Source organism: Meriones unguiculatus, chromosome 1, assembly GCF_030254825.1.
Source record: "Meriones unguiculatus strain TT.TT164.6M chromosome 1, Bangor_MerUng_6.1, whole genome shotgun sequence".
In the NCBI taxonomy this organism is placed as follows: domain Eukaryota; kingdom Metazoa; phylum Chordata; class Mammalia; order Rodentia; family Muridae; genus Meriones; species Meriones unguiculatus.
Genome location: NC_083349.1, coordinates 68,459,492 through 68,477,073, shown reverse-complemented (window position 1 = coordinate 68,477,073; position 17,582 = coordinate 68,459,492). Strand labels below are relative to the sequence as shown.

Genomic DNA, 17,582 nt, shown 5'->3' with positions numbered 1-17,582 from the left:
ATGCCTCTTACATCCAATCTAATCATTCCTCTGCTGAAAGGGCATTCTACATCACACACACACACACACACACACACACACACACACACACACACACACAAGCAGAACACTTATTTAATGAAGCTTCTTAAATGTTGGTACCATTGTATTCCTAACCCTGAAATTTTCTTTATAAGCTTGCCTGTACCTCTTGTGTCTTACAGACCAATGTACACTATGGTATACCTGTGTACACTAGCCAAGCTTGTACAGCACAGTCCTTGTGCCAGTGACACAACAAGGCAAAGTAATCTACACAACCAAGACAGTGTGCCACCTCCAAAGTTATACAAACCTCCAAAGGATCAACATTTTGATAAAGTAATATTTTAACTATATTTTGAAAAATCTGTTTTAAAAATAAGCATGGGGCAGTGGGACCACTGGTCATTTGTGGTTGACTGTTTTGCATGTTTCCCAAAGCTCTGAGACAGGATAAACCATACATAGGGGAAGGGTTTGTTCTAGTTCTTATGATGAGAAAATAACAAAATATTAAGGCTGGGAACATGGGCTGAGGAGGAAGCTGACTTTGGTACACACCAGGACCTTGCTGCTTCAGGGGGCAGTGTCCTACAGTGCCAAAGGGCTCTGAAGGTGTATTTTCACACTTTTGCTTTAATAAATTATAGCATTCACTAACATTTAGTCTATTCTGTAAGACTCCAGAGAGCAGCAACCATGCCTGATTTGCTGTTAGATTGCCACTCACTGCCTACCATACAATAGAAACTCATTAAGTGTGGGCTACAATGAACAAGTCTATGCAAACCTTGGGAAGGAGCTAGTGATGGACACCACAATGGACATAAGGAGTTCATGCTTGTTGGCTGGTCTTTGTTCTATCTTTTGGGTGAACACTAACCACCATTTGTAGATGAGAAAACAGATTCCTCAGAACTGATAACTGATGGCAGAGGTACAGCTGAGACTCAGAAGTGGGTAACAGCCAAGAGGCTTTGGAATGCTCATTTCCATCATAAAAATGTCCTGACTCTAGAGGGAATTCCAACTCATAACGGTGACTAGTTCCAAAAGCATCCAGAGGCTTTATGTAATGTGTGTTAAAGAATCAGACGTGGTTGTTCACCAAAATGACCAGACATTGATGGAGATTTTTCGGCTGCTCTAGTTTGGGTGATGTATGGTCGTTCACCAAGTGGTGCCTGAGGTAGGAGAATGCTTCCATGCTTACATGCACTTTGAATGAGGAGCCTCGTGTGATGCTGGATGCCCTGAACATGAATTATGGCTCAAGTGAGAAACACAACAAAGCAATTTGCCTCTGTAACTAATCCCTCTTGTCTGCAGCGCTGAAGGAGCAATACTTTAGCGGGCAGCGAGTTGGATAATTGGAAATAAGGGCAATTCTCTAAGTAGGCTGGGGAAAGCTCGGGAAGGCTGGCTTTTGTCAACCTCAGGGCTATTTTTTATAATCAGCGTCTCTGTGCAAAAAATAAAATAATAAATGCAGAATGAGAAACAAACGTGCCTTCTTCATCCACCAGCCCAGGCAAATTCCTTTTAGTTGTTAATACTACCTTGAAAGTCTATTAAATAATAGTGAAGTGTGCCTCCTTGGCTCTGGCAGGAGTCCTGGAAATATATTACCAAACAACCAACATGTCTGCAGACTGAACAAAATTTTGCCTTAATCAATGTGTTGTTTTTTTTTTTCCAATATAGACGGAGAAGCAATAAAACCATGATTTTTCTGTAAGGACTTTAGTCTCTTAATTGCTAAGTAAGACCCAAGCTCCTCTCTTCACTTTTACACTAGTTCTCAATAGGAAAGGCTGGTAGATCTACGTATGCAGAGACCCGAAGACTGTCTACCAACATACTTGTTTTCTTAGCTAGGGTTTTAGTGCTGTGAAGAGACACCATAACCAAGGCAACTCTCATAAAGGAAAGTGTTTAGTTGGGGCTGGCGTACAGTTCAGAGGTTTAGTCCATTGTCAAGGCAGGAAGCATGGCAGGGTGCATGCAGACATGGTGGGGGCAGAGGCTGAGAGGTCTGCGTCTGAATCTGCAGGCAACAGCAGGAAGTGACAGTAACACACTGGCCAAGCTTAAGTCTGATACTTAAAGCCAGCTCCGTAGCTTCACAATGCCTCCAACAGAGGGACAGCTACTCCAAGGCCACTCCTCCTAATAGTGCCACTCCCTATAGGCCTATGGGGACCATTTTCATTTAAACCACCACACAAGTACACAAGCATGCACACACACACACACACACACACACACATACACAAATGCCACACACACATACCTGCACTCACATGTGCCTACAAACATACATGTGCACACGCAAGCACACATATGTGCATGCACACACATGGACATACACATGCACACACATATACATGTTCATACAAACACATGTGCATACACACAAACACACACCTTCTGCTGACCTCAGCACACAACCCTATGCTGCCCTATGAGTGTCGTCAAAACCAACTTGCACATTATCCTACCAAGGCTTAAGGTCTACCCTAGACAGTACCATGATTCCACAATAAGAGCCTGTGTATACCCAGAAATAGCTTCTCATTTCTCATTTTGCCAACTCAGTTCTGACTTGAGGTGCCAGAGATTAATTGTAACATTTTCATTGAAAACAAAATTACAGGCTGGAGTCATTCCTTGGGCAAATGATAAAGAAAACTCAAATTTTACAAACATTATAACTTAAGTACAACTCTTCTTTTTTTTTTGGGGGGGGGGTGTAAAAGTAACTTTTTTACGGATAGATTTTTTTTTTAATTTTATTTTTCTTTTTAGTTACATTTTGTTAACTCTGTGTCCCAGCTGTATCCTGCTCCCTCATTCCCTCCCCAACCCCACACTCCCTCCCTGGCCTCCTCCCTGCCCCTTTCCAAGTCCACTGATAGGGGAGGACCTCCTCCCCTTTCATTTGACCCTGTTTTATCAGGTATCTTCAGGACTGGCTACAAAGTCCTCCTCTGTGGCCTAACAGGACTGCTCCTCCCCTGGGGGGGGGGGAGGTCAAAGAGCCTACCATTGAGTTCCTGTCAGAAATAGTCCTTGTTCCCCTCACTTTGGAAAACTACTTGGTTACTGAGCTACCACTGGACACATCCGAGCAGGAGTTCTAGGTTATATCCATAGATGGTCCTTGGTATCAGCCTCAGGAAAGACCCTGTGCTCAGATATATTTGGTCCTTGTAAAGCTCCTATCCTTTCCATATCATACTAGATTTTTTATTATTATTAATTACAGTATATTCACTTTATATCCCCCCTGTAGCTTCCTCCCTCCTCCCCTCCCAATCCTATCCTCCCTCCCCTTTCTCCACCCATGCCCCTCCCCAAGTCCACAAAGGACATAAAGTACCTTGGTGTGACCCTAATCAAGCAAGTCAAAGACTTGTATGAAAACATTTCCAGTCTCTGCAGAAACAATTAGAAGAAGCTATCAGAAGATGGAAAGATCTCCCATGCTCATGTCTTGGCAGGATTAACATAGTAAAAATGGCCATTTTACCAAAAGCAATCTACAGATATAATGCAATTCCCATCAAATTACCAACACAATTCTTTACAGACCTTGAAAGAAAAAAAATCTCAACTTCATTTGGAATAACAAGAAAGCCGGAATTGCTAAAACAATGCTCTACAATAAAAGATCTTCTGGAGTTATCTCCATCCCTGATCTCAAGCTGTACTATAGAGCAACAACACTAAAAACTGCATGGAACTGGCATAGAAACCATCTGGTGGAATGGAATAGAAGACCCTGACATAAATCTGTACACTTAGGAACAACTTTTGATGTTGACTATACCAACAAGGAAGCTGGGGAATATTCCTCCCACCAGATCTTCCTGTATGGAGCACAACAGTTACTCTGGAGAGATGCCTCAGAGGGGAAAGAAACATTCCAAGAGCAAACTCAAGACTGAAATGTACTCAGAAAATCACTCACTCTGCATAATGAACGAATGATACATTTCCAGCTGCCTGAGAAATACTGGAGATGAAGAAAGGAAGAGAAAGCTCAGGGTTGCTGGGTGGGAAGACAGAAGATAGAAAAACAAGGGTGCTATGGTGATGGGGACTAGGCTTGAGGCAGACAGTTGCCTAGTGGGGAACTTTCTGCAGTAAGGCCACTCATGCGTGACATCGCATCCCTCTCAGGACAGTTTCCAGTTGCTTTCATGGTGCAGTTATGAAGCATCCTCAGCCTGTGCTAGAACTTTCTACCCCAGGCCTGCTCTCACCTTTTCCAAACTCCACAAGTAGTACCCAGTAGGTAAAGAGTTCATTCGAGGAGACATCAGCACAGGGTTCTGGCCTTGGCACAGACACTTTCACTCTGGGTCTCTTGCTTTCCTGCAGTGTGAAGTGGCCCTCAAAGTCCTCGGTTCTTGACCCCCATAACCAGAAATGGTTCCTCATAGACCTTCTCCTCCCACCACCCTCTATTCTTTCATCTTGTTCCTTCCTCCAGCTCTAAACCTTCACTTCTGCTTGCTAGAGAACATCCCCTCCTACCTACCCTTCCTCTCCTTGAGACCTACCCACCCTTTGAGTCCCAGCAAGGATCACACTGAGGCTTCTTCCACCCACTCACTGTCATGCCCCCAGGCCTTTCTGAGAACTCCTGAAACCTTCACCATTGGTCTGTCCACTTCCTCCTCTGCGCATTACTCTATAGCATCTCTCTACTCTTTCACTTGGAACTTCCCTTTTCTCCTGGACCATACCCCCTGTGTTTGTTATTACTTCTATTTTGGTACCAACAACTGGGGTACAGTGGAACATCGAAAAACTCTGAAAAAAAAAGATGAATGTTCAATTAGCTAGCCCCGCCCACCAGAGTAAGGTGCTCAGAGCCACAGGCGGTCTTCATCTTAGAGACCAAATAGTTTTCTTCTGGAACTCCACGTGCTGCAAAAAGTCTTTGCTACTTTCATACTGTGTCTGATCATCCCAGATCCTGGGCAGCCCAGAGTGGGTATTTTTATCTGTTCTGCAAAGTGAAGGAGCAGACATGAATGGACAGCAGGGTGAAGAGTCCAGCCTGCCTAGCTACCATCTCGATGTGGTGACTGACCTGTTATGGATGAAGTAGACAGTGCTGGGGGAGATCGTCTCCTGATTTGAGAAGCCATGCTCTGCATGAGCCTGGGAGCTGCCGGAACAGAGTTTGTTGACCTGCCTCACCTACTGCCAGGTCCCTCATGCCGGAAAGAGCGCCATGCACCGACAGCCTTTCTTAAATGTGATGCCAGGACTGGCTCAGCAGAGTCCTGGAGGAGGCTCCCATTCTTCCTTCTCATCTCCTCATTAGCAAAATGCCGCTAATGGTTCATGGCCTTGCAGGCATGGTAGGATACAGGCTTCATGCAAGCCCGTGGCAAGTTGCAATATGTGTTGCTTGAAGGCTAGTATTAAATACATTAACAAAGATGCAAATGACCTTGAAGCCAGAGCTGCCCCACAGCAAGATTTCTGAAGATCTTTGTGTATTCGAATAGTACAGAGCTTCTCGGAGACCTGGTTAGGGACACTTGGGTTCATTGCAGTCCCTTTGTCTGAAGGAAAATGCTGAGCCCTTCCTTATATGAGTAGAGCCCTGTGCAATGGTGAGAAATCACACATACACCTCATCTTCCTCTACACTATAGCATAGTACCTGTGGATGAATGGCCAGAACAAATGTCCAGTGTGGCCTGCACTGTAACACAGTAACTGTGGGGATGGCCAGAATGAGCATCCAGGGTGGCCTTCATTTGTACTGAAGGTAGTGAACTCTCACACAGTTGAACCCAGCATCATACACATTGCTAAGCCTGTCATTCAGGGCCCAGAAGGCATAGGCATGGCAGAAGCAGCTGGAAGAACCTGGCTCATTTGGAACAGGGGTTACAGGCCCACACACTGGTACCTGACCCCCACCATTTCCATATCCACTGGGGTGTGACATAAGAAGACGCTTTGCTTCCTTGTCTTTTTTTTTTTTTTTTCATCTTCAAAGCTCTCATCTTTCTGAATTTGGGTCACATGTACAGTGAAAGTCTGAGCACTGCGAATGTTTTCATGCCAAGAAGTAATTAGCATGTGAACAGCAATCTACTGCTGTAAAGCAAAAGACTTCAAACGTGAGTAGCTTAGAGCCAGATGGTGGTGCCACACACCTTTAGTCCCAGCACTTGGGAGGCAGAGGCAAGTGGATCTCCATGAGATCAAGGCCAGCCTGGTCTACAGAGTGAGAAAAAAAAAAAAAAGAAAATAGCATAAATTACCATTAAAAGTCAGCCTTTTTTTTTTTTTTTTTTTTTTTTTTTTTTGTTCACAATGTTAATAGTCCAGGCAAAGCTCAGACTCGACTGTTTGTGTCCTGTTAAAGCATGACCTTCTTGAGCTAGAAAAATCAAAGATTACTTTATCCACAGGTCTGGCTGGGCTTAGGGCTGAGTAAACCTCTCTGTCTTTCCCCCTTCTCTCAGTCTTCTGAGTAGTCAGAATATTTTGTGTGGCTTGCAATGACAGATAAAGATAGCACCAAGTATTTTAAGAACTGGGCTGTAAATGTGTAGGGCCTCAAACTCTTAATGTCACAGTGATATTCAAGGCCAGCTGGATTAAAAGGGAAAGAAAATGGATTCTGCCCCATCAGAGGGAAATGGACACTGCATTTTCAGGCACCCCTTCGAGGTTCTGTGTGCCCATCTGCATGAGAAAACCCTCAAGTGCAATAACAACAGCGCTCTTGACCTGACCTGCCTCAAGTGACTGCAGGCCAAGCACAGATCGCCAGCTACAGCCAGAAAATGCTTAGGAACATGGTCTCCATCTGTGTCATGCTAAGTCATCGGATACGCAAATTATCCCTCTGTTCCTTTGCTCTCTGTAAAAGGAGACTTCCCATAAGCAGGCAGCACCTAGCAGACACCTTGATACTCACAGACACACAATTGACATGTCTGGAATGAACAGATGTTAAAATGATTTATTGAGTGGATGATCAAAGGACTTAGGCAAATTAGTTAGTTAATGGGAGGAGCGATAACTAGCTCCTTTCTAGGGATGATGAGGTTGATTCCAAGAGGAACAATTTACACAAGGTCTCTAGTGGCTAAAGATGAATGCTTCCATATCCCCTTTACAAGGTGAGGAGCCTGAGAAAAACATCTTCATTATACACTCATAAAATTCATGAATGCAAAAATCTGTGATAAACAGTTGAAAACATACATGCATACCAACAGATAGACACACACATATACATATATGCACACATACATGTTATACATATACACATACACGTACATAATACATACATACACATACACACAGACACACACACCCCTGCCTTTATGCATATTCCCTAATACTCAACAGAACTACCATTTCCCGGGGTGCTCTACACGCGTAGGCAACGCCTGTCTAAAATTATCCCATCAATACACCAAGAAGCATTTTAAAGACCGCAATAACATAATGATGATTGTGACAGAAACAATCTTAGTTAAGTGATTAACTATGGTTAGAATGTACCCTCTATTTCTGTGTGAGCCTGTGTGTCTGTTTGGGTGTTATGTGGGTACATGTGTAAGGAGGCCAGTGGTCAACCTTGGATTTCCTCAGGGGAAATCCACCTTGCTTTGGTGAAACACAGTCTCTCACTGGCTGGGAGCTCACTGATTAGAGTAGGGTGGATGGCCATGAGGACCCAGGGACCCACCTATTCCCTCTCCCAGCAATGTAATACAAGAGAGTGCCCCCAGAGGCACTGATTTTAAATGGGTTTCAGGGTTTAACCTCAGATCCTCCTGCTTTCCAGGCCACATTTGACCAGCTGAGCAGTTTCCCCCGCCCTTGTTCCATTATCTTCTTTAATTCCCCCTACAAGTTTATGATGGAGGTAAAATTATAATCTCAAACGTAGAGATGAAATCCAGAGACCCACACAGATTAGGTGACTTAAGCAAGTCTCACAGGCTGTAAGTGGCCAGAATTCTAGGCTAGAAAGTCTGAGCTCAGGACTGTGTTACATCACAGCCACAGTCTTACATTTTTGTGTGCCTCTCCATGAAGCTAACACTGCTCCAGGCATCCCTGGGGCCTCAGGCTTCAGCACAAGGCCTGGGTGGAAGAATGTTAACTATGGAATGCGTTAACTGAATGGATAAGGGCCATACAGCTTCACACAGAGAGGCATCAGCCATGGAGCATGCAATCACCGTCCTGGCCTCATTGCTCCATTGACAAGGCATTCTAACTTCTGACACACACATGCTACCTTTTAGTTTGAAGAAAATCAATTCATTGCTCCTGGCCATCACAGGCTGAGTTTGGGCAAGATGAAACAAGATAAAAATTCCTCAAAGCTGCTTTTGAAGATTCTACCCCTACCTTACCCCAACTACCACAGACATGCTTGCTTTGCTCCTCTTCTGTGATAACATGCAACATGCAAAATGCTTCATCTCACTCCATCGGGGTAAGCAATGATGCTCTCCAGCAACCCTGCCCCCCCAAGCTATCTCCGAGAGCATTGCACCCCCCTGGTCTCCAGCTGCCTCTGCTCGGGTGCATGAACCAAACAAAGCCAGGAGCATCCACAGGTCACCCAGCACATTTTTCTTAGTGAGCCTCAACCCCCACGTGACAGACCCACGAGTGCACTCACAGGAAGCAGTCTGGGATGGAAGCCTGGACCCTTCTCTGTGCTGAGTTGTGCAGTGGAAACTTCCACGAGAGCTCAGCCCCTCTGCAGGTCGGTGAATTATCAACCTGTCGTTTATAGGAAAGTTGAGGCTAGGAACTTCCAAATACAAAGACTCTGAGACAGGGAATCTCAAGTCTGATCAACTGATTCACATCCCAGCCTCCTTCTTTCCCCAGGAAAGTGTGAAACTAAAAGGAGGGAGATTCTGCAAATGTCGAAACAGAGACATAATGACACCAAAGTCATATGGAATATAAATAAGTTAGTCACCTTGGGAGGTTGATTTCATTTCTGGCACAACTAACTAGCCCAATGAAGAAAGAGAGATTTCTTTTTTCAATAGGAGAAATGTTCCAAGAAGCTTCAGAGTATAACTTGTGAAGCATCCATGCCACTGATTAAAACACTGGTTCCTGGAGCCTACACATATGCATGAGTCAGCATGGTGGGTGTGGGGCAGACATCTTCATGGCTAAGGAGTTTTCCCCACTTCAGGGATTTCTGCTATCTCCTCAGGGTTAAAAAACTGCATATCCTAGTAACAAAAGAAGAAGTCAGTTTCCATGCAGAATTTTTGTGCCCTAGGGTGGGTGGGTAGGTGAAGGGACTATGTTGAAATTGGGCTATGCCCTACTCTAAATTATGCCATTATTTTTATTTTTAAAAACCATTTATTTATTTATTTTAATTTTTTTATTTTTATTAATTATACTTTATTCCCTTTGTATCCCCCCATGAGCCCCTCCCTCCTCCCCTCCCAATCCCACCCTCCCACCCCCTTCTTCATGTATGCTCCTCCCCAAGTCCACTGATAGGGGAGCAACAGAACCAGAAATTTGAACACAGGGGTTTTCCCAGAGACTCATACTCCAACCAAGTACCATGCATGGAGATAACCTAGAACCCCTGCACAGATGTAGCCCATGGCAGTTCAGTGTCCAAGTGGGTTACATAGTAATGGGAAGAGGGACTGCCTCTGACATAATCTGAGTGGCCTGCTCTTTGATCACCTCCCCCTGAGTGGGGAGCAGCCTTACCAGGCCACAGAAGATGACAATGCAGCCACTCCTGATGAGATCTGATAGACTAAGATCAGAAGGAAGGAGAGGAGGACCTCCCCTAAATTATGCCATTTTGTATAAACAGTATGTTCAGCTGTGCTTTGCTCTAGACAACTCTTATTTACAAGCAGCTTCTGGCTCTATTTGAGAGTGAAGGATGACCTAGAAACTGCAGGTGTGAGGTCAAATGAGAAATACCTGCCATTGACTTGGGCATTGGAACACTTGCTTCCCAGCTGGTTTGCAGAAGCTGAGGCTTTGTTAGAGGAAGTATGGCACTGGAGGTAGCTTTGAAGTTCAAATCCTCACACCATTTCCAGGTCAGTCTCTCTGCTGAGTGCTTGTGGTTTAAATGGAGCTCTCCACCTCCTGTCCCTGCCACCGTGCTGGCTGCCAGTGGCCATGCTTCCCATGTGCTCTGCCATCCCTCCGGCCATAGCCCAAATAAACTCTCTTCTATAAGATGTCTTGGTCATGGTGTTTTACCACAGCAACGGAAAACTAGTTAACCCCTGCACCATCTGCCTGGCATCACCCACCCAGCACAAACCAACAGCTGACTGATTCCTGGGAAGAGGAAGGGAGCCAGCCTACAAGTTCGTTAGGAAGAAATGGGAACTGCAAGGAACATAAGAAACCTTAAAATCCTCTCAGGGAAACCAGGCCCAAGAACTAAGCAGACACCTGTGATGGAAGAATGGTGACCCCTTCGCCTGCCCCCGACAGACTCCTCCCACTGCAGTGGCTCAGCCCACACCAGCTTATTATCTGGCAATGATTTGTGTCAGAGACCAAGGACTCCTAGACAGCTCACTCCTCAGCTGGTGACAAGCAGCCTACTCAGCTGCCTGCCTCTCCACTTGTTCACCCATCTGGACCTGCACATGACTGGCCATTTCCTTTTCCTGACCCACTTCCGGGTCCAGACCTAGATCAGCACCCCACCTCATGGCTGAACTCTGCATCTTTGTTCTCAAGGCAGACTCCAGCAGCTCCCTCCCGCACTGATCTGGTTCAGTGTTTTATCAGTACGGACTCTTCCTCAGCACACTTCTGAAAACCCTGACCCTCTGCTGCAGTGACCTTAACGTGTATTCATTCTGCAGCCCACATGCATGTAAACAGCAAAATATTTACTGTGTGCTGTGTGCTTTGAGAGTTAAGATTAGTCATTAAGATAGGAATAAAGAATACGCATTTCCCTTTGCCAGGCTACCAAGGAGGGCAGATGTTTGGACAAAACTGCTGTCACTGAAATTGCTAAGCCCTGCAAATTTATGGTTATTTTGTAAATTATGACATCATGTAAAGACACGTGTGTTTGTCTATGTTTTTGCAAAACAGAGTGACTTAAAGTTATCCGCCCGGCTGCCTCGGCGGTCTCTGAGATGAGCTTGAGCAGCTCCTCTCTCGGCCACACCTGACCTCCCTCTGGGGGACACTGATCTGATGTTTTAGTGTCAAAATCATGCTTTGAGTGAATTCATGCATCCATCACTTTCAGGAATAGGAGAGGGAAGATCCAAATCCCTAGAAAATTAGCTAATTCTGTCTTAAATTTAAAGGATCTTGTAAACGACATTTGTAATGCTAGCTCCTCTCTCAGCGCTCTGTCTACTATACTGGAGAACTGGTTAGAAAAAAGATGTCAATACATGAGCTACAGTTTCAAGTTTGGAGCACCTAAAGCCCCACCCTTCCGCCAGCACAGGAGTTTCTCATGACGAGAGGCCGTTCCACCAAAGTTCCCGTGGCTGCACCGCTGAAATTTATGGAACTGGGAGAGGGCAGCCTACTAGTCATGCTGTGGGGGTGTGTGCACACATGCTGTGTGCATGTGTGGGGAGATGACACACACAGGCACGCTCTGTGCACATCCATGTGGAGGTCAAAGGGTGACTCTATGTGTCCTTATTCTGACATCTGCTAGCTTTTTGCTTGATACAGGGCAAATTGGCCTAGACCTTTGCCAAGGTGGCTTGGCTAGTGGATAGGGAGATCCAGGAGCTCCCTGTGTCTTCCGCCCCTCTGTCTTGCCATTGCTGAAATTACACAGATGTTCCACCATGTCTGGGTTTTACACAGGTCCTAGAGGTCGAACACAGGCCCTCACACTCATAAGCCAAACAGTTTAAATCATCTTCCCAGACACTAGAAAGAGCTGTTATTTAATGTTAAAAATCCACTTTTTCCCTCAGCCCCTAATCTACCCTTGTTTAAACTGTCCCAGTCCCTGCCATCTGCGTGGCCATCTGCCCACCTGTAATCAAACCTGGACAGAAAGTGTGCTGGTTAAAAGTGGCTCTTCTATCTTCATCCTTTATCAGGATGACTTAAAGACTCAGCTGTTAAAATGTTCCCCAAGATTAAAAATGGGGTATATGTACTCAGTTTCCAAGGAAATAAAATTTGCCTTTGTGTAGATTTTCGCCTTTTTTTTTTTTTTTTTTTTTTTTTTTTTTTTTTTTTTTTTTTACAATTTGTGGGACAGAAACTCAGAGGTCAAAATTTGGACCTGAATATTCTCAGCAGCCCCTGATTTCTGATATGTCATGTCATTTCTTAAGAAACAGAACTGAGAAAAAATGTTGTGCCTGGAGCTGCACACTGCCCCATAGCAAAAAGACGGAAGCCCTTCACGTCCTTTGGAAATCTTGCAGGTGTTCAAGATGGCTTCAACTTCTCAGTAGGGTAGTGATCACTTACAATTGTGTGAAACAGTGGTAAGGGATTCCTTCGCCCAGTCTCTCTTCTCCGGGGCTCCTATGGCTTCACGAATGGAGACAATTCATCCCAATGCCAGATGTCAAGGGTTCCAAGCAGCTCCTCACTCCAGACCCAGCTCTGTTGACATGGGCTAGGAGTTTTGAGAGATAGACACATGCCGAGCGCATGGGCTAGTTTCTACGGTAACTCTACTCAAGGGTTGGGCCCAGGTAACCACACAGTGAGCTCATACAGTGAGAAAAGACAACTTTATGTCTGTAAGTTCCAAGAAGCTATTTTTCTCTTTTCTCAGACTTCCTCCCTTGGGCATGTCCCACAAATTATGTCATCAACCTAAATTTCTGTTCCAAACAAGCTATGTCACAAGGTAGCATGTTGAACGACACATGCTTTACCTAACTCATGTCTTTCTTGCCACCGAGGATTATTTCCATCTGTTACTGTAATTAATTAGTATTTAGTAACTACCAATGATGCAGACACTCAGTGCCAAGGTTTTTTGTTTTTTTGCACTTTTCTGTTTTCCAGAACACTTATGAATAGATGTCACAGTTCCTATCTTACAGACGTAGGAGTTGCAGGGCCAAGAAGCCATGTACTAGGTCAGATGTTCCACAGGTACATGTGGTGTGGATGCGATTTCACCAAAGCCAGCCTTTCTCTGGTATCCAGCGTTGGCACGGCCTGTCACACACTAAACGGAGCTTTCTGCTTCTCAGACAGTAACTTTCCAAAGCCTCGTTTTGCTTCGAGCACATCTCCTTCAAAGGTTCCTCCTGAGCTTCGTGTGTTAGATCTTCTCTATCCACCGTTTTACGAAACATCTTAACTTCTTCGCCTTCCATGGTACAGCACAGGTAGAACGTGTTGTCTTTTTGTAATAACAAGGGTGGATCTCAGCGCCTTGTGCACGCTAGGTGAGAACTCTGCCACCCAGCTACACTCCAAGCAAGAAACATTGCCCAAGCAACAGAAGGTCTCAGATGTCCACATCTCAGCATCACAACAGCCCAAGACCTTTGAGGTTCTTCACATGGAGCTTTGGATTACACCAACTTTGATAATTACTTTGTAGATATTTGCCTTTTCAAGGAAACATTCAAGAAGGAAACTGAAACAATATGGGTAGGAGCACAGAGACAAGTCACCTGGGATAATTATATGGTTTGATGTGTCACTATGTGGTCAGAATTATAGGATCCCATCCCATAAAGCACTTTAAAGCTCTGGCTGAAGACTCTCATTGAATATAATAGCTCAAAGCTAATCCATCAGGGGATGAAGGCTGGCATCTGCAGCCACTTGTGAAGTTTCTCCAAGTGCAGGCATCCCCAGCTAGTGATCACCACAAAAGAGGCTGCCTGAAAAGAACATTTCACAAATAGGACTATTGTGATTTTCAGACATTAATGTGCAAAGGGCTGTGGGAGATATTGCAGCCATCTCTCAGGACAGGGGTTAAAGTGACAGGACCCGAGCTGACTTCACAGTCCTCTCATCATCAAGTGTTTTTATAAAGTTTAGATTCCTCTAGGCTGTGGGCTTATTTACGGGTCCGTCCTGTGTTTATTGAATTTTTTTGGTTTGGGTTTTGTCTCCAGCCTGGCCTCCATTTACTGGGCCTCAGCAAAGGTACCACTAGATTCAGACAGTGCCCCACCCCCACCTCCACGCCCAAAGAAACAGAAGACAAACTAAAATAAAAAAGGAAGATAGAGGGGTTTGAGGCAGTAGTGTGCTTTTTACAGACTGAAGTTCTTGATTCTCAGTAAGCAAGAGAGGACATCAAATCAGCAGCGGGTGAGAGGCATTATTAGCCTGTCAATGCATTAAATGCTGGAGTAAAATCCTGAATCCCTACTCTGCTAGCAAGGCACAGAGCATTCTAATCCCATCCCATCTTCCTAACCCTCCTCCCTGTGCCGCATTAAAGAAGTACTTTGATTTGCTATAATGACAAATCGTTTCTATTGAATTAGTTTCTGGGTGCCAGGTCCTTCCTGCAAAGTCCTTTTGCATATTATCTTGAATTACAGCCCATTGTAAAGGAACGAACAAAGGCACAGAGAACCTGCCCACTGTCACAGGGCTTCTTAGGGCACCCAGGACAGTGGCACCCAGAAACCAGTCTCCTTCCATCTGACTTCCTTCCACTTCTCAAGCTGCCTGGGACACAGCCCTTCCCCTTCCCCTTCACTTACCCAATTTAAATTGACCTTCAAAGCCATGGTCATACTGCACTGTCTTAAAGTCCTTCCTCCAACCACACAAGGCCACTGTGAATTCTCTTTCTGATCTCCTCGGCCACTTAGAGTCACCATATTCCTCCTGGTGATTGCACTCTGCTTTCTTTGATATGTGACAATGGAGGAATTGCTCTTGAATTACAGTCTCAAGTGCCAAACCCCCTTTGGGCACTTTCCAATGATGTGATTGGCTTTTAATTTAACCATCAGCTATCTACTGAACATCTATCATGTGATAATGAGCTATAACAGACCCCGTCTCCACCCTGAGAACCAGCATAGATCCTGGAGCAGTGGCCTCATCTTTGTGAGCTTTAGTTCCCTCTTCTGTAAAATGGAAACAAAACTGGCCATTTTGTGTGGCAAGTTCACTCTAGTCAAAAAGTCTCTAAGTGCCTGGCACATACGGGCACTTGACAATGGGGCATACTACACTGTAACTGTTGAAATGTCATGAGTTTTCTTAGTCACGTTCCCCTTACTGGTTTCTGTATATTGTAGTACCAGGGAATTAGTGCTAAGAACAGGATTCAGAGTCCATTAGGAGCTGGATGAATGGGCCAATTAAACTCATGTTTACCTAGACACTAGAACCCCTTTTCTCTTTCCCCTTCTCCCTCCACCCCTTTCTTCCTTACTCCTTCTCCAAATGCCAAAATTCTGCTCTGGTGAGTCAGAAAAGTCTCTCACCAAGGAATTCTCACTGGTGGGGTTTCTGTGGCTTCTACTACATTCCCATCAAGAGCTTCCACTGACAGAGAGGACCTGCCTTTCCTCCTGAGAAAAGCTAACCTAGAACCCAAAGTCGTAGAGCTTAGTCTGGCCTGTCAGCATTCCCTGACAACTTCTGTGCTATGAGCTCTTTCCAAAGCACCCCCTCATTGATGTTACCTAAAGACTAAGAAGCAATGGTTCTTAATGACTCCCCCCCAAAATAAAAAACAACCAGCTCTTCTATATTCATAAACTCTGAGCCCCCCGGAAGTCACCCTGCCACGATGTAGCTGCTCCTTCCATCCATGGCTAGAAGGCATGGGACATAGCTGTGTGGCAGTCTGGCTCAGGACTACAGAGACATGCGCTCCCTCCACTCAAGAATCAAAGATGCCCTTGACCACCCCAGAGCTGGATATCTCACAGCACAAGGGACTGCTCTCCAAAGAAGGAGGAGACAATGTCCATGTCACATTCATCCTCACCACAAGCTCACATATGGGTAGACTTCCCGCGGGACGTGGCAAAGGAGACACAAGCTGCTATGCAGAGACACTACCTTTCTGTCCTTAGTGACTGAGCCTTACTTTCTAGGGCTGTTGGCTCCGGGACACAAGTGCCTGCCACCTTCTAGGCACATTGGACTGTGTCTCACCCATGGAACTTGTTGTTTGTTCCTTCTGTCCACCTGGCCAATTCCCTCTCCATTCAAAGTGGCCTCACACATGACATCACCCACAATCATCCAGGAAGTGTTAACCACTCCTCTCTGCCACACTGCCCAGGTCCTGTCCCTATGTAATGACCCCTACCATCCTATTGGGAATTTATATGGGCAAGGGAAGGGGAGAATAAATCAGACACCTGTCACCTACCTAACACAAGACAGTGTCAATGGATTGCTCTTCTTGGTTGATAAGAAAATTAAAGGCAAAAATAGCTGCTTATTCCTCTTCTTCCCCTCTTCCCCTTCCTTCTTCTTCTTCATTGTTCCTTTTGCTGCTGCTGCTGCTGCTTTCTTTCCTCTTCCTTCTCCTCCACCTCCTCCTCCTTGTCCTCCTCCTTCTTCTGCTTCTGTTTCTTCCTCTTTTCAAAACATCCAAGATGCCTGGCTCTTTGTGAGGACCCAAGAACTGTTTACAAATTTAAATTCAACTCACAAACACTGAGTGTCCAATGGCTGCTGTGAAAGTGTCCAAGCTGCAAAGATTTCCTGTAGAAGGGCCAGACACAGAGCTTTTTCTATGCTTGTATCATTAAATGGAACCTAGGGCTACATGAAAATAATGAGAAGGTAAAGCAGAGAAAGAAGAAAGGAAGCAGCAGAGGAGATAGAGGGGAGAGGAGGAAAGAAAAGAAGAGAGGGAGAAGAGAAAAGGGGAGAAAGAGGAGAAGGGGAAAGAAGGGAAAGAGAAAGGGGAAAGATTAGATAGGGGAGGAGGAGAGGAGGGAGATCTCTGTGACTGAAGTAAACACACTTGAAGTTCAAGAAGAATGCAGGAGATAAGAAAGGCCTGAGATATGGTGTGCTGTTTTCATTCAGACTACCTTACTGCTAGATCAGCAGAGGTATGATTCATAAACCCAGACTTCCCCACCCTCAACTTTTTTAGGTGATAAGTTGTTTTAATCAGCCCGACTCATTCTCTCCATGCCCTGGTACAGTTGTAAGCGAGAAGGTTTTGTCCAATTCCTCCTTCTGTCTGGTTGATATATTAAGCTTCTCTCCCAAAGCCTTCTCTTGAGAGCACCTTCCTTTATCACTTTTCTCTGCAGTTCTTATAATGAGGGATCCGAACAACATGACTACTCTTTTCATTCCTAACCTAATCTCAAAGAACTTGAGTTGCAGTTGATTGTTAGGCAAAATGTTGTCCTTTTTCAAGAGGAATATCACACAAAATGTAGACAGGGTCTTAAAATTATGATAAGGACCACTGCAGAGGATGGAAAAGGCCTCTTATCAATTGTGAGAAGGTTCTAAAGAGAAATAAAATGAAGCCAGTGATAATGAGCCTTCCCTCATCTGGTGCTCTGTCTTCTGCTGCTTTGTGGGTCCCTGTCTTCCTCTATGGAGAGACTGAATCC

The 17,582-nt window shown here is 45.0% G+C and overlaps 1 long non-coding RNA gene across 1 annotated transcript in view; it reads right to left on the bottom strand.

The window, feature by feature from the left end:
- Positions 1–16,565, bottom strand: part of LOC132648287 (uncharacterized) — an 81,817-nt gene extending 65,252 nt beyond the window's left edge. Inside the window, exon 1 of the long non-coding RNA XR_009586657.1 lies at positions 16,370–16,565. This is a non-coding gene — a long non-coding RNA (uncharacterized LOC132648287). The remainder of the gene's footprint in view (positions 1–16,369) is intronic.
- Positions 16,566–17,582: the final 1,017 nt, after the last annotated feature.